This window comes from Pungitius pungitius, chromosome 19 (genome assembly GCF_949316345.1).
Source record: "Pungitius pungitius chromosome 19, fPunPun2.1, whole genome shotgun sequence".
Taxonomy (NCBI): Eukaryota; Metazoa; Chordata; class Actinopteri; order Perciformes; family Gasterosteidae; genus Pungitius; species Pungitius pungitius.
Window position 1 is genome coordinate 6,190,757 of NC_084918.1, and position 14,030 is coordinate 6,204,786.

Sequence of the window (14,030 nt, forward strand, 5' to 3'; positions counted from 1 at the left end):
CCCCACCTTCTTTACGCTAATGGGCTTTCCCTGCTCTGGTGACTTAGCACTTAAGAGCAGGGGGGGGGGGGGGGTCACTACTTGGAAAAACCTGTTAAAACTTCTTAACAGCACAGACGCTGCCCTTTAGTTTGCAGGCAGCTTTGGGGTTTATGAAGAACCGACCAGTGCCATCCGTAGTTACCTTTATTTACTCATGTGAGCGGTGGATAACCCAGTTACCAGCATGCCTTTGTATGAATTTGCATCACCTCCCAAAGGGCAAGCAGATGAATGAATATTCACACTTAATCTATAGCCCACGGCATCCCTGCATTATTCATGAGTTGTTGCTGTTTTTGTGGTAGCACGCACTCAGTTTTGTCATCACAAATCATAATTTAATTTTCCCCTCACTTCATTTTCTGCCACGTGCAAGTGAAGGCTGCTCTTGTTAAAAGGCATGCAGCAAATCACCGCATGGAATGAGTCTGACTAATGTCTTTAGCACCCCACAGTTTTTAATCTAACGAATAATATATAGAGCCCCGTCCTTAACAGAGAGATTTATGCACCTTAATGCTTACAACAACATTCCTAATCTCAGATTCTGCCTCTGGTTCTCTGTGGGCTTTCTTGTCAGCGAAGACTCTGGCTGTCACTAAGCTGCGGAAAGGGCTCGGAGCAGCAGCGGTAAAGACATTCGCCAGACAGGTGCCATCTTGAATCACGGCGGTGTGGCCTGATATTGTATTTCCGTATGCACCAAACCCCTTATGTTTAGGATGTCAAAACCCACCATTCTTAAACACATTAAACCCACAAAGGCCTGATCAGTTATTACTACCGCGTGACTCGGAATGAAAGAAAACATCCGAATGGGGAAACCGCGTTCACACTCCATTGTCCGAGCCAGCAAAAGGGACCTCTAATAGGTTTCTGTATGAAGGAAGGAGAGACTGAGGTGACAGTTTAAAAGCCTTCCTTGACACTCACAAAATGGGCCTACCTTCTTCCACACAATTGCATCGACAAGTCAAATTGCATTAGTGATGCGCAGTGTTTTCACGGGGGGAAAAAAAGGAAGAAATCACAATGGAGCTGAAATATGGTGCATTGTATAGAGTCAATGTTTGGAGGGCGTTCCTCTTTTATAGGAAAATACTGGAGGACTTTGACATCATCTTTCACAACAAAATAAAACTCGGCAATTTGGCTGTTGGCAAAAATCTTAACTGAAATTGCATGTTGGGAGAAAAAAAAATTCAACCTATTATATATAAATGTGTTGAAAATCACAGTTTGTCAAAATATTCCCTCAACAATCACTCAAATCCTTCTATCTTTGTTAAATATACACCGATCCTTCTTGATATAAAACGTCAGACTGGTTTAAAAAGGAGAAATAGAAAGCTCGGTAGAATCCAGGAAAAAAATAATAATTGCACTACTTTTTGGCCAAACATGAATATTCAAATCCATGAATTAGCTGTGAAAAAATAATTAGCAGTGTATTAGCATTTGATTATTTGTCCGTGCATAAAACCTTTTAATGGGAACGCATTAACAAGCTCTCGACTCCGGGGAGGTAAGTTCTCAGCGCTGAGAACGCCTTGCATCTTTGGGAAAATGCTTCGTTATAAAAGAAGTTTTATGCCACAAAGAGCTAAATATACTCGTCTAATGCAGCATGACATGTCCTCACCCAACCTCAACTAGTGGGATTTTTTCTTTCCGTGCATTGAAACGTAAAGGGGAGGAAAATACCATCTCAGGGTAATTATAACACATACAGTGACTTGACATTTAGGGCACAGTGTAGCGAGGGGAGATAGTTGGCCTTATCAGAAGCAATAATGAAAGGTCAATGGCCTCCTCAGTGTTTACCTCCAATCATTTGGTCTGAAGAAGCCTCTTGAGTTGCCATTGAAAGAGCAGCGGCCTGTTTGGGAGATAACAGAATTGTTGGCCGCAGGTAAAAACAAATAATGCCGTTTCATTGTTTCTGAACCCGGTTTTGAGACTTAATCTCCACAAAGGAATTCGGTTTGAGTTTTCATCACAGAGCATAAAAAATGCTCATGAAAAAAAGGTAAATGTTACAATGACACACCCACCATGTCAGCAATCCCCAATACACACACAACATATAAATATGTATTGTTCCACTGTTACACAGTTTCTTTCACACATTGAATGCTGTTGCTGCCCATGTGAAAACTAAGTAAAGTCTCTTTTTTTCTCTCCATGTATTTATGACTCAGTCAGTGGAAGGAAAAAGCTGCATTGATAAATAGGTCAGAGAGCTTTTCCACCCCCCAATGGTTTCAGGCCCAGCTTGGCAAATTGAACATAATTAAGGCCCAAGGCAAAGGTTGCACTTTCCTTGAAATAGCGGGAGGAGTGGTGCAGAAGGTAGCTTGCTAGGATGGGAGACACGCTTCCATGCATGTTCAGTAACGCATGCCTGGGCACAGAGGATCCACAGAGCCGCAGCCGAGAGAGGAAAAGGAGGGCTGGAGAGAGAGAGAGAGAGAGAGGGGAAGGAGGGGGGGGGGGGAGATGGCAGCCATTACAGAGCCAGGAAAACTCTCTGTACGTGTCTCTCTCTATCACACCGCTGCTCCTCACGGTGACATACTGTACATGCACACCCAAAAGGAATACTCTGACATTTTGGGAGATACAATTATTTGTTTTCTTATCAATAGCGAGATAACAATATTGATACCGCTGTCCGGTGTGTTGTTGAATAGACAGTGAACTTATCTCTGCATAAAGACAGGGAGCCGATGGAAAAAGAGCCAGCTAGCTTAGCTTGATCCAAGTGCAGGACTCATGAATTAATTATAAAATATACATGCCTGCTCGGTACCTCTTTAAAGTCAATTGCCTTTAAACAGCGATGACATGCACATAAAAAAACATTGTTTGATACGGTTTTGAGTCCTCAAACGTCATGAGTTTCTTTGTCCCCTATAGTGGGCTGTGGGGCTGTTAGGGGCCCGGGTCGCCAAGAACCGTTAGTTTCCCAGCATCCTTTGCTCCGGGGGCTTCACCTTGGCAGCGAGGGGACAGCCGGTTAAGGACGTGGAGGTGCAGACCTGGATGGAGGTCAGTTGAGTATCCTCTGTGAGGCTTTACTGATAAAGCACAGCAGGTTGAGGCGGTGGATTGTGAGTCAGCTCCTTTTCCAACGCGCCACCGTCTCCGTTAATGAGTGCTGGTTTGAGAGCGCGGACTCCCGGCAGGAGACGTACACGCCGTCACCTTTAGCCGCCAACACCATCGCCTCCTCGCATTAGCTTTCTCTTTAGCGCTCTCATTTGTTCCCCCATTAACAGAGGGTTGCTTTCTGTGTGAGGCTACACGATGGCGTGAAAGTAGTTACCCACAAGTTTCCCTCTTTACATTACAGATGCAATTAATTTTTGGATGACAGTTAAATTATAGTATGAAAAGAAATGGGTTTTTGAAGCACTGCGTATAAGAATAATGTAAACATTGATCATTGTAGAAGATCATATTTCAGGCCTAAAAGCTATAATATACATTAATAGACTTTAGACATTATTTATGAATATATAATCTTTCCTCTTCTAATGATGTAAAACTAGCCCATCAATAGTCTCCCTACAAACCCTTCTGTATGTAGTAGACAGAGTATTTTGACTGGATTTAAATGATTAAGAAAAGAGCATTATCAATTATGTCATATGTATTTCATACGCTAAAGGTGCACAAATTGACATCAAACTATTTCAAATATCTGCAGAAAAACGCACATTCACCTAAATTGCTTCTTGGAATCGTTCTGTTTATTCGAATGATGTGCAGCAGCATTTCAGCAGGCGCGCCGCCCATCATTAACACCCACTGTGATCACGCAAAAGATTTACCATGGAGACGCGGCCAGGAGGCTTCAACTAATCAGAATGTCAAGGAATGTCCAATGCGGAGACGGGAGAAGACGTGGGAGAGGGAGGGAGGGGAAGGAGAGAGGAGATACAGTGGCGTTGCTCCCTAAGCACAGCAGGCTCAGCTGGCCTTAACAGTCCCGGTCCCCTCCGCCTCGTAAGACTAATGGCGGAAAATCACAACCTGGGGGGGTTTGATCCTCTTAAGGGCCTCTGAGGCCTGATTAATATGCAGCTTTTTGTGTGAAACAGACATAAATACGTGCACCGAAATGAGTGCGTGCGCTCAGGTTTGACACACAGCCGTGTGCAGCAGCAAAACCATTCGGAACGCACAGCGGCAAGCAAGGAGAGACGTTATCAGACGGAACGGAAGACACTGACGCATATGCTGCAGTCACCGACGCACAATGGGCCGCTTGCATGGGAGATGTAAGCTGTAAAACCCATTTAGCTGTTTGCCCCCTGACTACACTTATAGGAAAACCAGACAGGTACCATCTCCCGCCCTGCTGCGTGGAATATCTGAATGTGCTGTGTAGGCATTTTTTCCGCCATCTCCGTCCTCTATGGTTTTTCCCCTCCCCCCACCCTCTCCATCACACTGTTTGCTGCTCACCCACACAGCAGGCTCCCCCCCCCAAGCCCCACTCTCACCACCCCCCTGGGAGGACGGAGCAGCCAGAGAGAAATTAATTGAAATCTAAACCCCGATGCAGGATTAACTAAGTAGGTGAATTCCAGTTGTCACATAATCAGGGCTAGTGTACTATTTGACTTTCATCAAATGGGGCTGACTGAAACAGCGGCCAGGGATAATGACAGGAAAAAAAATGGAGCCAGCTGCTGTGTCCCCCCTCCCTCCTGCCTTTCTCGCTCCACCCCCCCCCCCCCCCCTCTCTCCTCAGCATCCCTCCATCCACCCCTGCCTCCTAACCTCAGTTTAGGATGCTTCCTATAGGGAGGACAGGAGATCTCAGCGGGTAAAAATCACAAAGTGTTGCTTTCATTCTTTTATGGCCTCCTTCCCTCCGCACACACAAATGTCTGATATGGAGAAAGATAACCAATGGTAACCATGGAAATGTATCTCTCGTTATTATTGACGATGAAGACAAGGAGGACTTTCAATAAGCAGTTTCTAATTTCGTATTAAGCAAAGCAACTAATTACCGCACGAGCGTTTAGTGCTGCTGCAATGTGCCCCAAATGCACCACAGCGTTTGGTTTACTTTGAAACAACGGGGAAGGAAATGTTAAAGTAAAGTGGGTCAAAACAGCACGCCGCTCTGGTGAAGCATGACTTGCTGCAACAACAAAAAAAGAAGAGGAAACAGCGAGCACGTCAGAAGATTTTTCCTTTGACTTTCTGAGGATGATTTAGATCAAGCAAATGCACTTGATCTATTCTGAACACCGAAGATATCCTTTAGTTAAATTTTACACTGCGTTCTTTGTTGGTCATTTTTGATCAGATGTTGACACAAAAACAATAAACATGCCGTACGGGAATAGGTGACACACTAGCCCCCTGTTTTTAGCACTTACAAGCAGTTTATGGACATTGAATAAGTGGGTTTTATTGCAATACAGTGTGGTGGTAATTGGAGGCTGCTGTATAAAAAAGCCATTAATGAATGAGAATAAGGTAAGACACTTGTATTATTAAAAATTATACTTGTTGAGAAATACTGAGTATTGAAAAACACTTAAAAACAGCGAAATAATAGTGTCTTACAAGGTTACAAAGTTTACAACATAAACCAGGTTGTTGCTTTTGCTTATTAACAAAAAAATAACTATGCTACAGATAATATAAAATGCTAGTGTTATAATGAATAATATAACTCATGACCCTCGTTCATTTCCAAAGATCGACATAATTAAATGGAGAAAAAACTATTTTTCAAGGTTTTGTGCTTTGTGTGTTATAATTGGTGCCACAGCTGGACTGCAACACGGCTGCTACAAGCAATGAAACCATTACAATTCTGTATAATCTCATTCTGTTTGCAAATCAATACTATAGCAAGTTGTCTGGGTGTGCGTTTGTCCGTGCATGCAGGGGATTGTCTAGGTGTGGATAGCCGTGGGTGTGGGCAGCCTGAGTACAAGCTGCCAGCTATCCAGTTGATAATATAGCTTGGGTTTATGCCCAGTGAGGATGACCTCTGGACTGTTGGCGAGCAATGTCATTTACCACCTGCTTCACACACACACACACACACACACACACACACACACACAAACACACACACACACACACACACACAGAATCCTATCTCTGCCTGAGGCCAGCTCTACCACACGACACATATACGGACATAGCCCTTGGTGGTGGGAGTACTTGTGCATGCTACATGGGTCCTTGTGTGACGGCCTTATACGAGTTCGACAAGTGTCCTTTTGTCACGAAAGAACACGAAAATCAAGGAGAGAGTACATGAAATTGTTTTGAACGGAGAGGTAAGGCTCCTGAGAAAATAATTTTATTATGTTTCTGAGAAAAGAAGGCACGGACATAAAACAACCACACAAAAAACACACACACACACACACACACACACACACACACACACACACACACACACACACACACACACACACACACACACACACACACACACACACACACACACACACACACACACACACACACACACACACACACACACACACACACACACACACACACACCAGAACAGAGAGAGACTCTCACTGATTCAGACACACTTCCACAGAGCTGTGGGGTGAAGACGTTCGGAGCAGCACACCTGGACAGATGGCAGGCAGTCATCCCGTTGGACCTGCCATCAGAGCGCTGCCTGAGAGGAAGAACACAACAGAGGCAGTTTCATCTGCTCACACACACACACACAGGATCCCTTTCCACAATAAAATAACACCATATGGACCTTGACACAAGCGCGTGTAGGCATTCTTGTCTGATAAGTCACTGAATAAATACAATGGAAACCACTAACAGTACATGTTTGTATAAATATGTCAAATATGCGCACACAGACTGCACTGCTGTGACAGGCTGTAAAATAAACCACTGAAATGGCACGACAGCATTGTTATATGTAGGGCCACAGATAAATCGTGGTACAGGTCCGGGGATAGGTTTATGCCTGAACTCTGACACCTGGATTCATCTCAGCTGATCTAATTAAGATTGATTTTTTTGTTCAGTCAAAGGTTTTACTGCAGACAGGAGGCTGCTCTGTGGCTGATTGTGGAGTGTGATGCTCTCTCCGCTACAGCGAGGAGCGATGGACAGAGTCGCTAACAAACTCCCCAAATCAACTAGTACACCCGAAATCACATCAAATCATGGAGGAGTCTATTAGGGGAAGGTAGAAAGGCCTTGGATCTCAACGAAGCCTATCCTTCTATTTTATTGAGTCTTCTCAGTAGCTCTTGGTGTATTGTGAATACTTGTCAATAACAATTTGTCTACATGAGTTGTGTTGACAAACGGCACAACAGAGTGTTTGCGTGCACCTGACAGACATGTAAATGCACACACGGTTTAGACTTTTCTTCTCCACCCTGGCCCAGGGAACAATAGGAGAAGAGCATATATGAAGAGTTCTAGGTTCATAGTGCAGTTCACAAGACAATACGCAATGCATTGCACATTTTTGAAACCATAAATGTGTTGCAGTATGTGCTGTTCTTTAATACACTATCATAAAGAAATACAAATATGCAGACTGCACGCTGTTGATGCTTCTGATGTCAGTATTATCCAGCCTGAATGAGATCAAGTGAATTTTATATGAACCTTCTGACAATTATTGCTGCTTTCATTTGCTAAATATAATACAAAAGCAGAAAGGGTGGTGACAGACATTTTTCCTTCCTCAGATCTGATGCGGGGAACAGTCTGCAATTTAAAAGCAAACAGGCTGTGCACGGCTTCCTTCTGCAGATATATAGGCAAAGGCACCTTCATGCTGACAGCTTTACTGATTCCTAACCCTCTTCCCTTCCAATCTTTGAGCTTCAAACATACCTAGACCCCCTCCAACTATCCATCCATCTCCTCTTTGGTGCTCCCGCTGTCTGCCCGCGCCTGCAGAGAGCCGCTGCACACCAGCCATGTGCATCGTGCCAGATAGATTTGTGGAGAGGAATCAATAATGCAACTGTAAATTTCGTTTAAATAAACATTAGCGGCCTACTTAATTAATGAAACCTCATCTGCAATTTGTCAGTGTAAGGATTGCTATCTCCTTTGATGTGGGGTATGAATATTCTTTTTCAGAAAATGAGGCACGATTACTTCTTATTGTGGCGTTAGACTATTCCTACAGTCCGCGCCGCTGCCTGAATCTTCAGAGAACACGCGACCAGATTAAAATCATTTACTTTGCAGGGAGGACAATGAGAGGCCATAAAATTAATGTGAGGAAACATCATGAGAAATAGCGAGGAGAAATCTAGTTAATCTAATCTACATGCAAGCAACCTGATAAAATGCTTGAGCAATTTCAAAGGCCATATATCAAACAGTACACGGCATCAACAGGGAATCAATATCGGAGAGGTCCAACCCATCAGCAGTAACGCTGAGCGTTAATAACCAGCAGGGATATGAGAGATAAATAACTAGGGGAAATATAAAACAACACACTGTCACACCAGGAGATGAGTATCTGACTCGCCCTCATCGGTGAGCACAGAACAGCTTCTCGTGACCCAATTTCACATGGATACATAATTCAGTGGCAAGCTATAACACTTTCACACCGCTATAAAAACACTATAAAATAAGTTAGCGAATCCATTTCAAAAAGATTCACTTACAATTCCTCAATCGAACATTAACACTGCTTCATTAGTTGGTAGAACTACTCATAAAAGCTTCACCGACCCAAATAAGTCAAGTTGATCAACGCGTTGCCCAAGTTGATGTGTTTAAAAGATTCAAGATGGTATAAAAAATCTTGACTCAATAACCATGAAGCTAAAATCAGACTGACAGCAGTTCCACTAATACACAAAGGAATTTAACAGCAGGAGCAACAGCCGAAAAGTGTTTGGGAGGGATATTCCACCAACACATTAATTAAAAAAAGAACAGTAAATTGTACGTGACAATTAAAAGTGGAGATTGAAATATTTCCTACCATACGTCATCGCCATCTTCTTTTTGCTTTCCCACTTTCAAATAAACCAAACATCGGCTGCAGTTGGTGTAGCTGAGGCTTTGTTGTGCTGCTGCTGATTAAAACGAATAAATGGGGATTAAATGTTCCCCCTTAACAACAAACAATCATTTGTTGGGAGGAAAATGTGCCTACAAATGAATATTTTACTGTTTTTCAACACACAAAGTCCATCAGATGAATAGATATTCACGAGGCAAGAAGTATGTGATCCTAACCACAAAATAGGAAACTTTAACTAGATCATTGACATAGCCGCATAAATAAATATTTTCCTAAATAGACTGGGATCGTACGTTTGAATGCAACAGACTCTTTTACACAGAAGCATGCAAATGCAGTTCATTCCCTTCTTTAAGCAAAACCAGGTTACAGAACCGAGCTAAAAACTGATTTCTGCTCAGGTGTGGAAGAGAACAGAATAAGCAAAGCGGAAATCCCCCCATCCCTTATATTTGGGACACCTGAAATAGGCCAGAGGCTGATTTCGTCCTATCAGAGGAGCCCTGGGAAGCCAGAGAGACTGGGGGGGGTGGAAGAGGGGAGGGAGGAAGGGGGAGGGACGATGGCGGCGGTGGAGGTGGGGGATTCAGCGGGGGCATTAAGTGTGCTATCATAGGCGTCTCTTGTGCCTGCCTGCTTTATTTGCAGTAGTCAGGTTAATGAGTCCACCAGCCCACTTGATGTTGAGAGGCCCGCCACAAAGAGTCGCCTCATTAGAGCTCGCCTGGCACGCCGCTCTGAGACAAAGGGACATTCAGCGCTTTCTGAATGCCTTCACGCTCCTCAATGCTCCCAGCCCGGCGAGGGCCAACGCCGTGGCATGGCCCCCTGCACACGCCCTGGCTCCTGGCCAGCCGCACCACGACCCTCAGTCTGTGACGGCTGCAGCGCCGGGCTAAAGCATGGGGGCGGGGGGGTGGTCGGAAACGGCCCCGCTGGGCGGTGTCTTTGCTCAGGGGACTGGGAGCTTGCAAAGCGCGAAGCCGGCCGGGCATGGCGCACTATCGATGGATGCGATTGGTGCTCGGCCTCTCGGGGTGTCTGTGTGACCGAGCTCTTCCCTCTGGCTCGCCTCCTCGCTTTGTCTTTCTTTGTCTTGGTCCTTACCAAACTGGAGAAATCTTGAGGATGAAATGTTATCAAGTCTTGTGTACAATGTAGAATATCGAATCAGTCATATGACAACAAAAATGCTCTTATTGCATATTCCAAATATTGTGGTTAACAGTTTTATATCTGAAATGTCAATCGTATATGCAAAGCTTAGTCTCTGACCATAAATCTACCACGGAACACGAGATAATACATCACACTTTTACAAAATACTAATACTAAATAATAGGATTTAGACATGCAACCACTGGGGAGACATGAACAAACACTCATATTTCATGATAGATGCACTGGCAAAGATCCAGTTCACCATTTCCATGCAAGAATACAAAAATCCATTCCCTCTCATGGCTCAGGGTCAGGAGTTAAATATTTTCTGCATGGCAATTCGCTCTTTCCGCCACACTATTTATAGCCCTGGCAGAAACAGCTGAGCTGACTGCAGTGATGTCACTTGCGCTGATGGAATGCTTTGTTCCACAGCGTGTGCGCATGCCACCTGGGTCTGAGCGAGCTGCGAGGGGAAGCTCGATGTGGGAGCCAAGATGGCTGACGTTTGCCCCATTTTTCAAGTGTAAAAAAAAAGAAAAAAAAGAATCCCTATCTCCTTGCAGCAGGCAGCCCCACGGACCCGCACGCAGTAGCTCGTGGACGCTTTCTGTCCTCGGTCATGCCTCCGTGTGTTAATATCATCAAAAGGTATCAGTATTTGGTGGCTCCTATTTCGAGCGGAGCGCTGCTGCCAAAGTAGGGTAACATCAGGGTTACCACGCGCTGCAGCATCAACAGGAGAAACCAACACACGGGATCTTAAAGCGTTTCACTGTTTGTCACTCAGTGCATTACATGCATTCGGCTGAGGCGTTGAAGGAGTGCTATATCCATACATATTTTTAGTAAGCCTTTGGGCTTCTTTCAGTGTCCCTAAAAGAGCATGGTTGCCTGGCAACCATTATTGTTGCCATGGAGATTTGTGTGTTGGCAGCTGCTGCAATCAGCATTAACTCAAGGCACATATTCTCATTCCGATAGTCAGGCGATGGGAAGGCAACTAGGACACACAGTCAGAGGAGGGATGGTAATCCGTGTGAAACGGATGCTCATCCATTACTCGCTGCATTAATGCAATTACATCAAAAGAAATGTATGGCTGTGCTTTGGTGCAATGATCGCGTTGCAGGCAGAGGCATTCAATTCTACCTCGTAACGGATGCCCATTTTTATTTAATAAATGGCAGCAGGCTGTAACACAATGGAAAACAAGGCCATTTTGCCTTTGACATAAACATATTTGTCTCCATTTTACAGTCACATTAGAGGCTAGATATTTGAATTTTTTTGTTTTTTTTCTCAAGGTGAAAAGCCATTTACAACCTGCTTCAGTAACGTGAGAAGTGTGTCCCCGCTGTGAAAGATACGTATAAACAGCACTTTCAAATGGTGATGACATGTTGCCCGTGTAGCCCGATGAATCATTGCTAAAGGAAACTTCTTTACTGAACTGAACACCAGCAGAGAGGAACTAGGTTTATGTTTAGTGAAACATTTCAGAATAAACCCAATATTTGTAATCGTCTCTGTGACCTGCTGCTGTTTTATTTCAACCTGTTGGGGGATAAGTGATATTTACCCCTTTCCCTGGTTCATGTGGGTACGCAGCCATGCCCACTGGAACAATTGCAGTCCTGTTGAGAGTCGTCACGCACAGGAATCATAATAGCAGTTATTCCCTCTCTGGGTCTTTTTTTTTCTAGCGCCCAGCTCTCGCCGTTATTTCACTGTTGACATCGCAGAGCTATGTGGGGATAAAGAGGCAGAGAAAAAAAAAAAAAAAAACAATAACAGACCCATTGACCCCCATTTCACAAACCTTGGGGGTATGGGAGAAATCCACTTACAAGGCTGGAACGGACCTGCTGATTGGCCCACAACAGGCTTTGTATCAGGCGACAGTGGGAATGCAGCCGGAAGGTCTTGACTGCTGCCATTTCAGAGTGAGGACGTTTTTCCCACTGATTTACATCCAACGCCCTGTGCACCTTGGAGGAAATAGCAGCGCTAAACTGCGTCTCGAATCGGGGGGACAATTGGATAACCGGGAAATTAAAGTTAGCGAACAACACGTTAATCCGAACCGTGCTTTGTAAAATCACTGATCTGCAGCGGCGGCCATTGAAAACAAGTTAATAGAGCGAAATGATTTTTAGAAGCATTAACACCTGTGTCCAGAGTGATAACCTCATTGGTTTATTTCATGTACTGCTTTGTCTACACGTGGATCACGAGAGCACTCACTGCATTTAAAGATATGCAGGGCTGTTAAAGCAGATCTTCTCAAATTCAAATGAAAGCCAGGGCTTTCCCTTTCAGCACACCAACCCCTTCCGACATCTACTTCCCTAAAAAGAAAACCGCGGGGCTTGTGATTCGGTACATTTCCCCTCTCTTACAGCTTTAATTGCCCCACACAAGAGCAACACGGCTTTTGGAGTCAGACGTGCTAATCTCCCGGCATAAGCATTAGAATGGAGGCTCACCTTGCGTTCTCTGGATGCTGCTGGTTGACATTTAACATCACAGAGAGAGGAGAGGTGGAGAGCCAGGTGCCCTACATGCACGTTTGACCCCCTGCTAATGTCAGAGGGGGAAGGTCCCACACACTCATCCTTGATTCTCTCACACAAAATACTACAAGGGCACATAGTGCAAAGTATCTGTCCGAGTTTCCTGTTTAATAGGTTCATGAAGTGGGTGATGCCATTTGTCCAAAATATCCCAATCACAGATAACAGATGCTTTTAAATGCACAGAAATTGGGGTTTCTGATGTAAACTATACGGGTGATATTGTATAATAGTAGTAAATATAAGGCTTTAAGCAATCATAAAGACAAGAACTTTGTCTAATAAATGTACCAAAGTCCTACCAAAAATACTGTGGAATATAATAATCTCTGAGATGACAGGTATTGGTACAGGTGTAAACTGAAGCAAAGCTATAGGTGAATGATTTAACACTTTAGATGCACTCTTTGGAGGACACACAGCCAGAAGGCCTGTAGCCCAGTGCAGATGACCTGGTTCTACTCGCACGCAACCATGAAATAACAACTGCTGTTTGGTGCTGATGATAGCTCGGGGAGCGTACTGTCCCTGCTCGGGATAAGCCGCCTGCACGTTACGGTCAGGATTTGTTTCAAAAAATGAAAAGACAAAACAACATTGCAATGAGCGTGTGCTGAAGCACAACAGGATCTAGTGGATTATTCTCTCATTCTGGAGTCTAGATTACGACTGGTGATATTCTGTATATATTCATGTAATATTCAAACAAAAATAATTTGTTTCTTAGATTACACCCTTGTCATTTTGACATTGAATTCTTAAAAAGTGCTGAAATGTAAGATGTGTCTGTATTTATGGAGAAAAAGGCATAAACATGTGAACATGGTTTAATGACATAAGAGCTTATGACCTTTAGATTTAGAAAAACATTTAACGTTAATCAAAAAGGGGTTTGTTATTTATTTTTGCATCAGGGTGTGTTGCAGTTGAACAACCAATATTACTGATATTGTATATATTGTGTGTTGCAGTTTCACAAACTGTGTGTCTATGGCAACGTCCTTGGAAAAAATGCCATATTACAGTTTCTCTTCATTGTATGCACAAACAAAAAAAGAAGCTGCACACAATTTTAGAATTTTGTTTAAAATTGTTATCTTAGTTTTTTTAAGCAATAATATTTACTTCATGACTACAATGCATTGAATGTATTTCTATTGACGTTTTTGTCACAGTGGGAAAATTGCCTGAGACAAAAATCAATTGAATTGGTACAT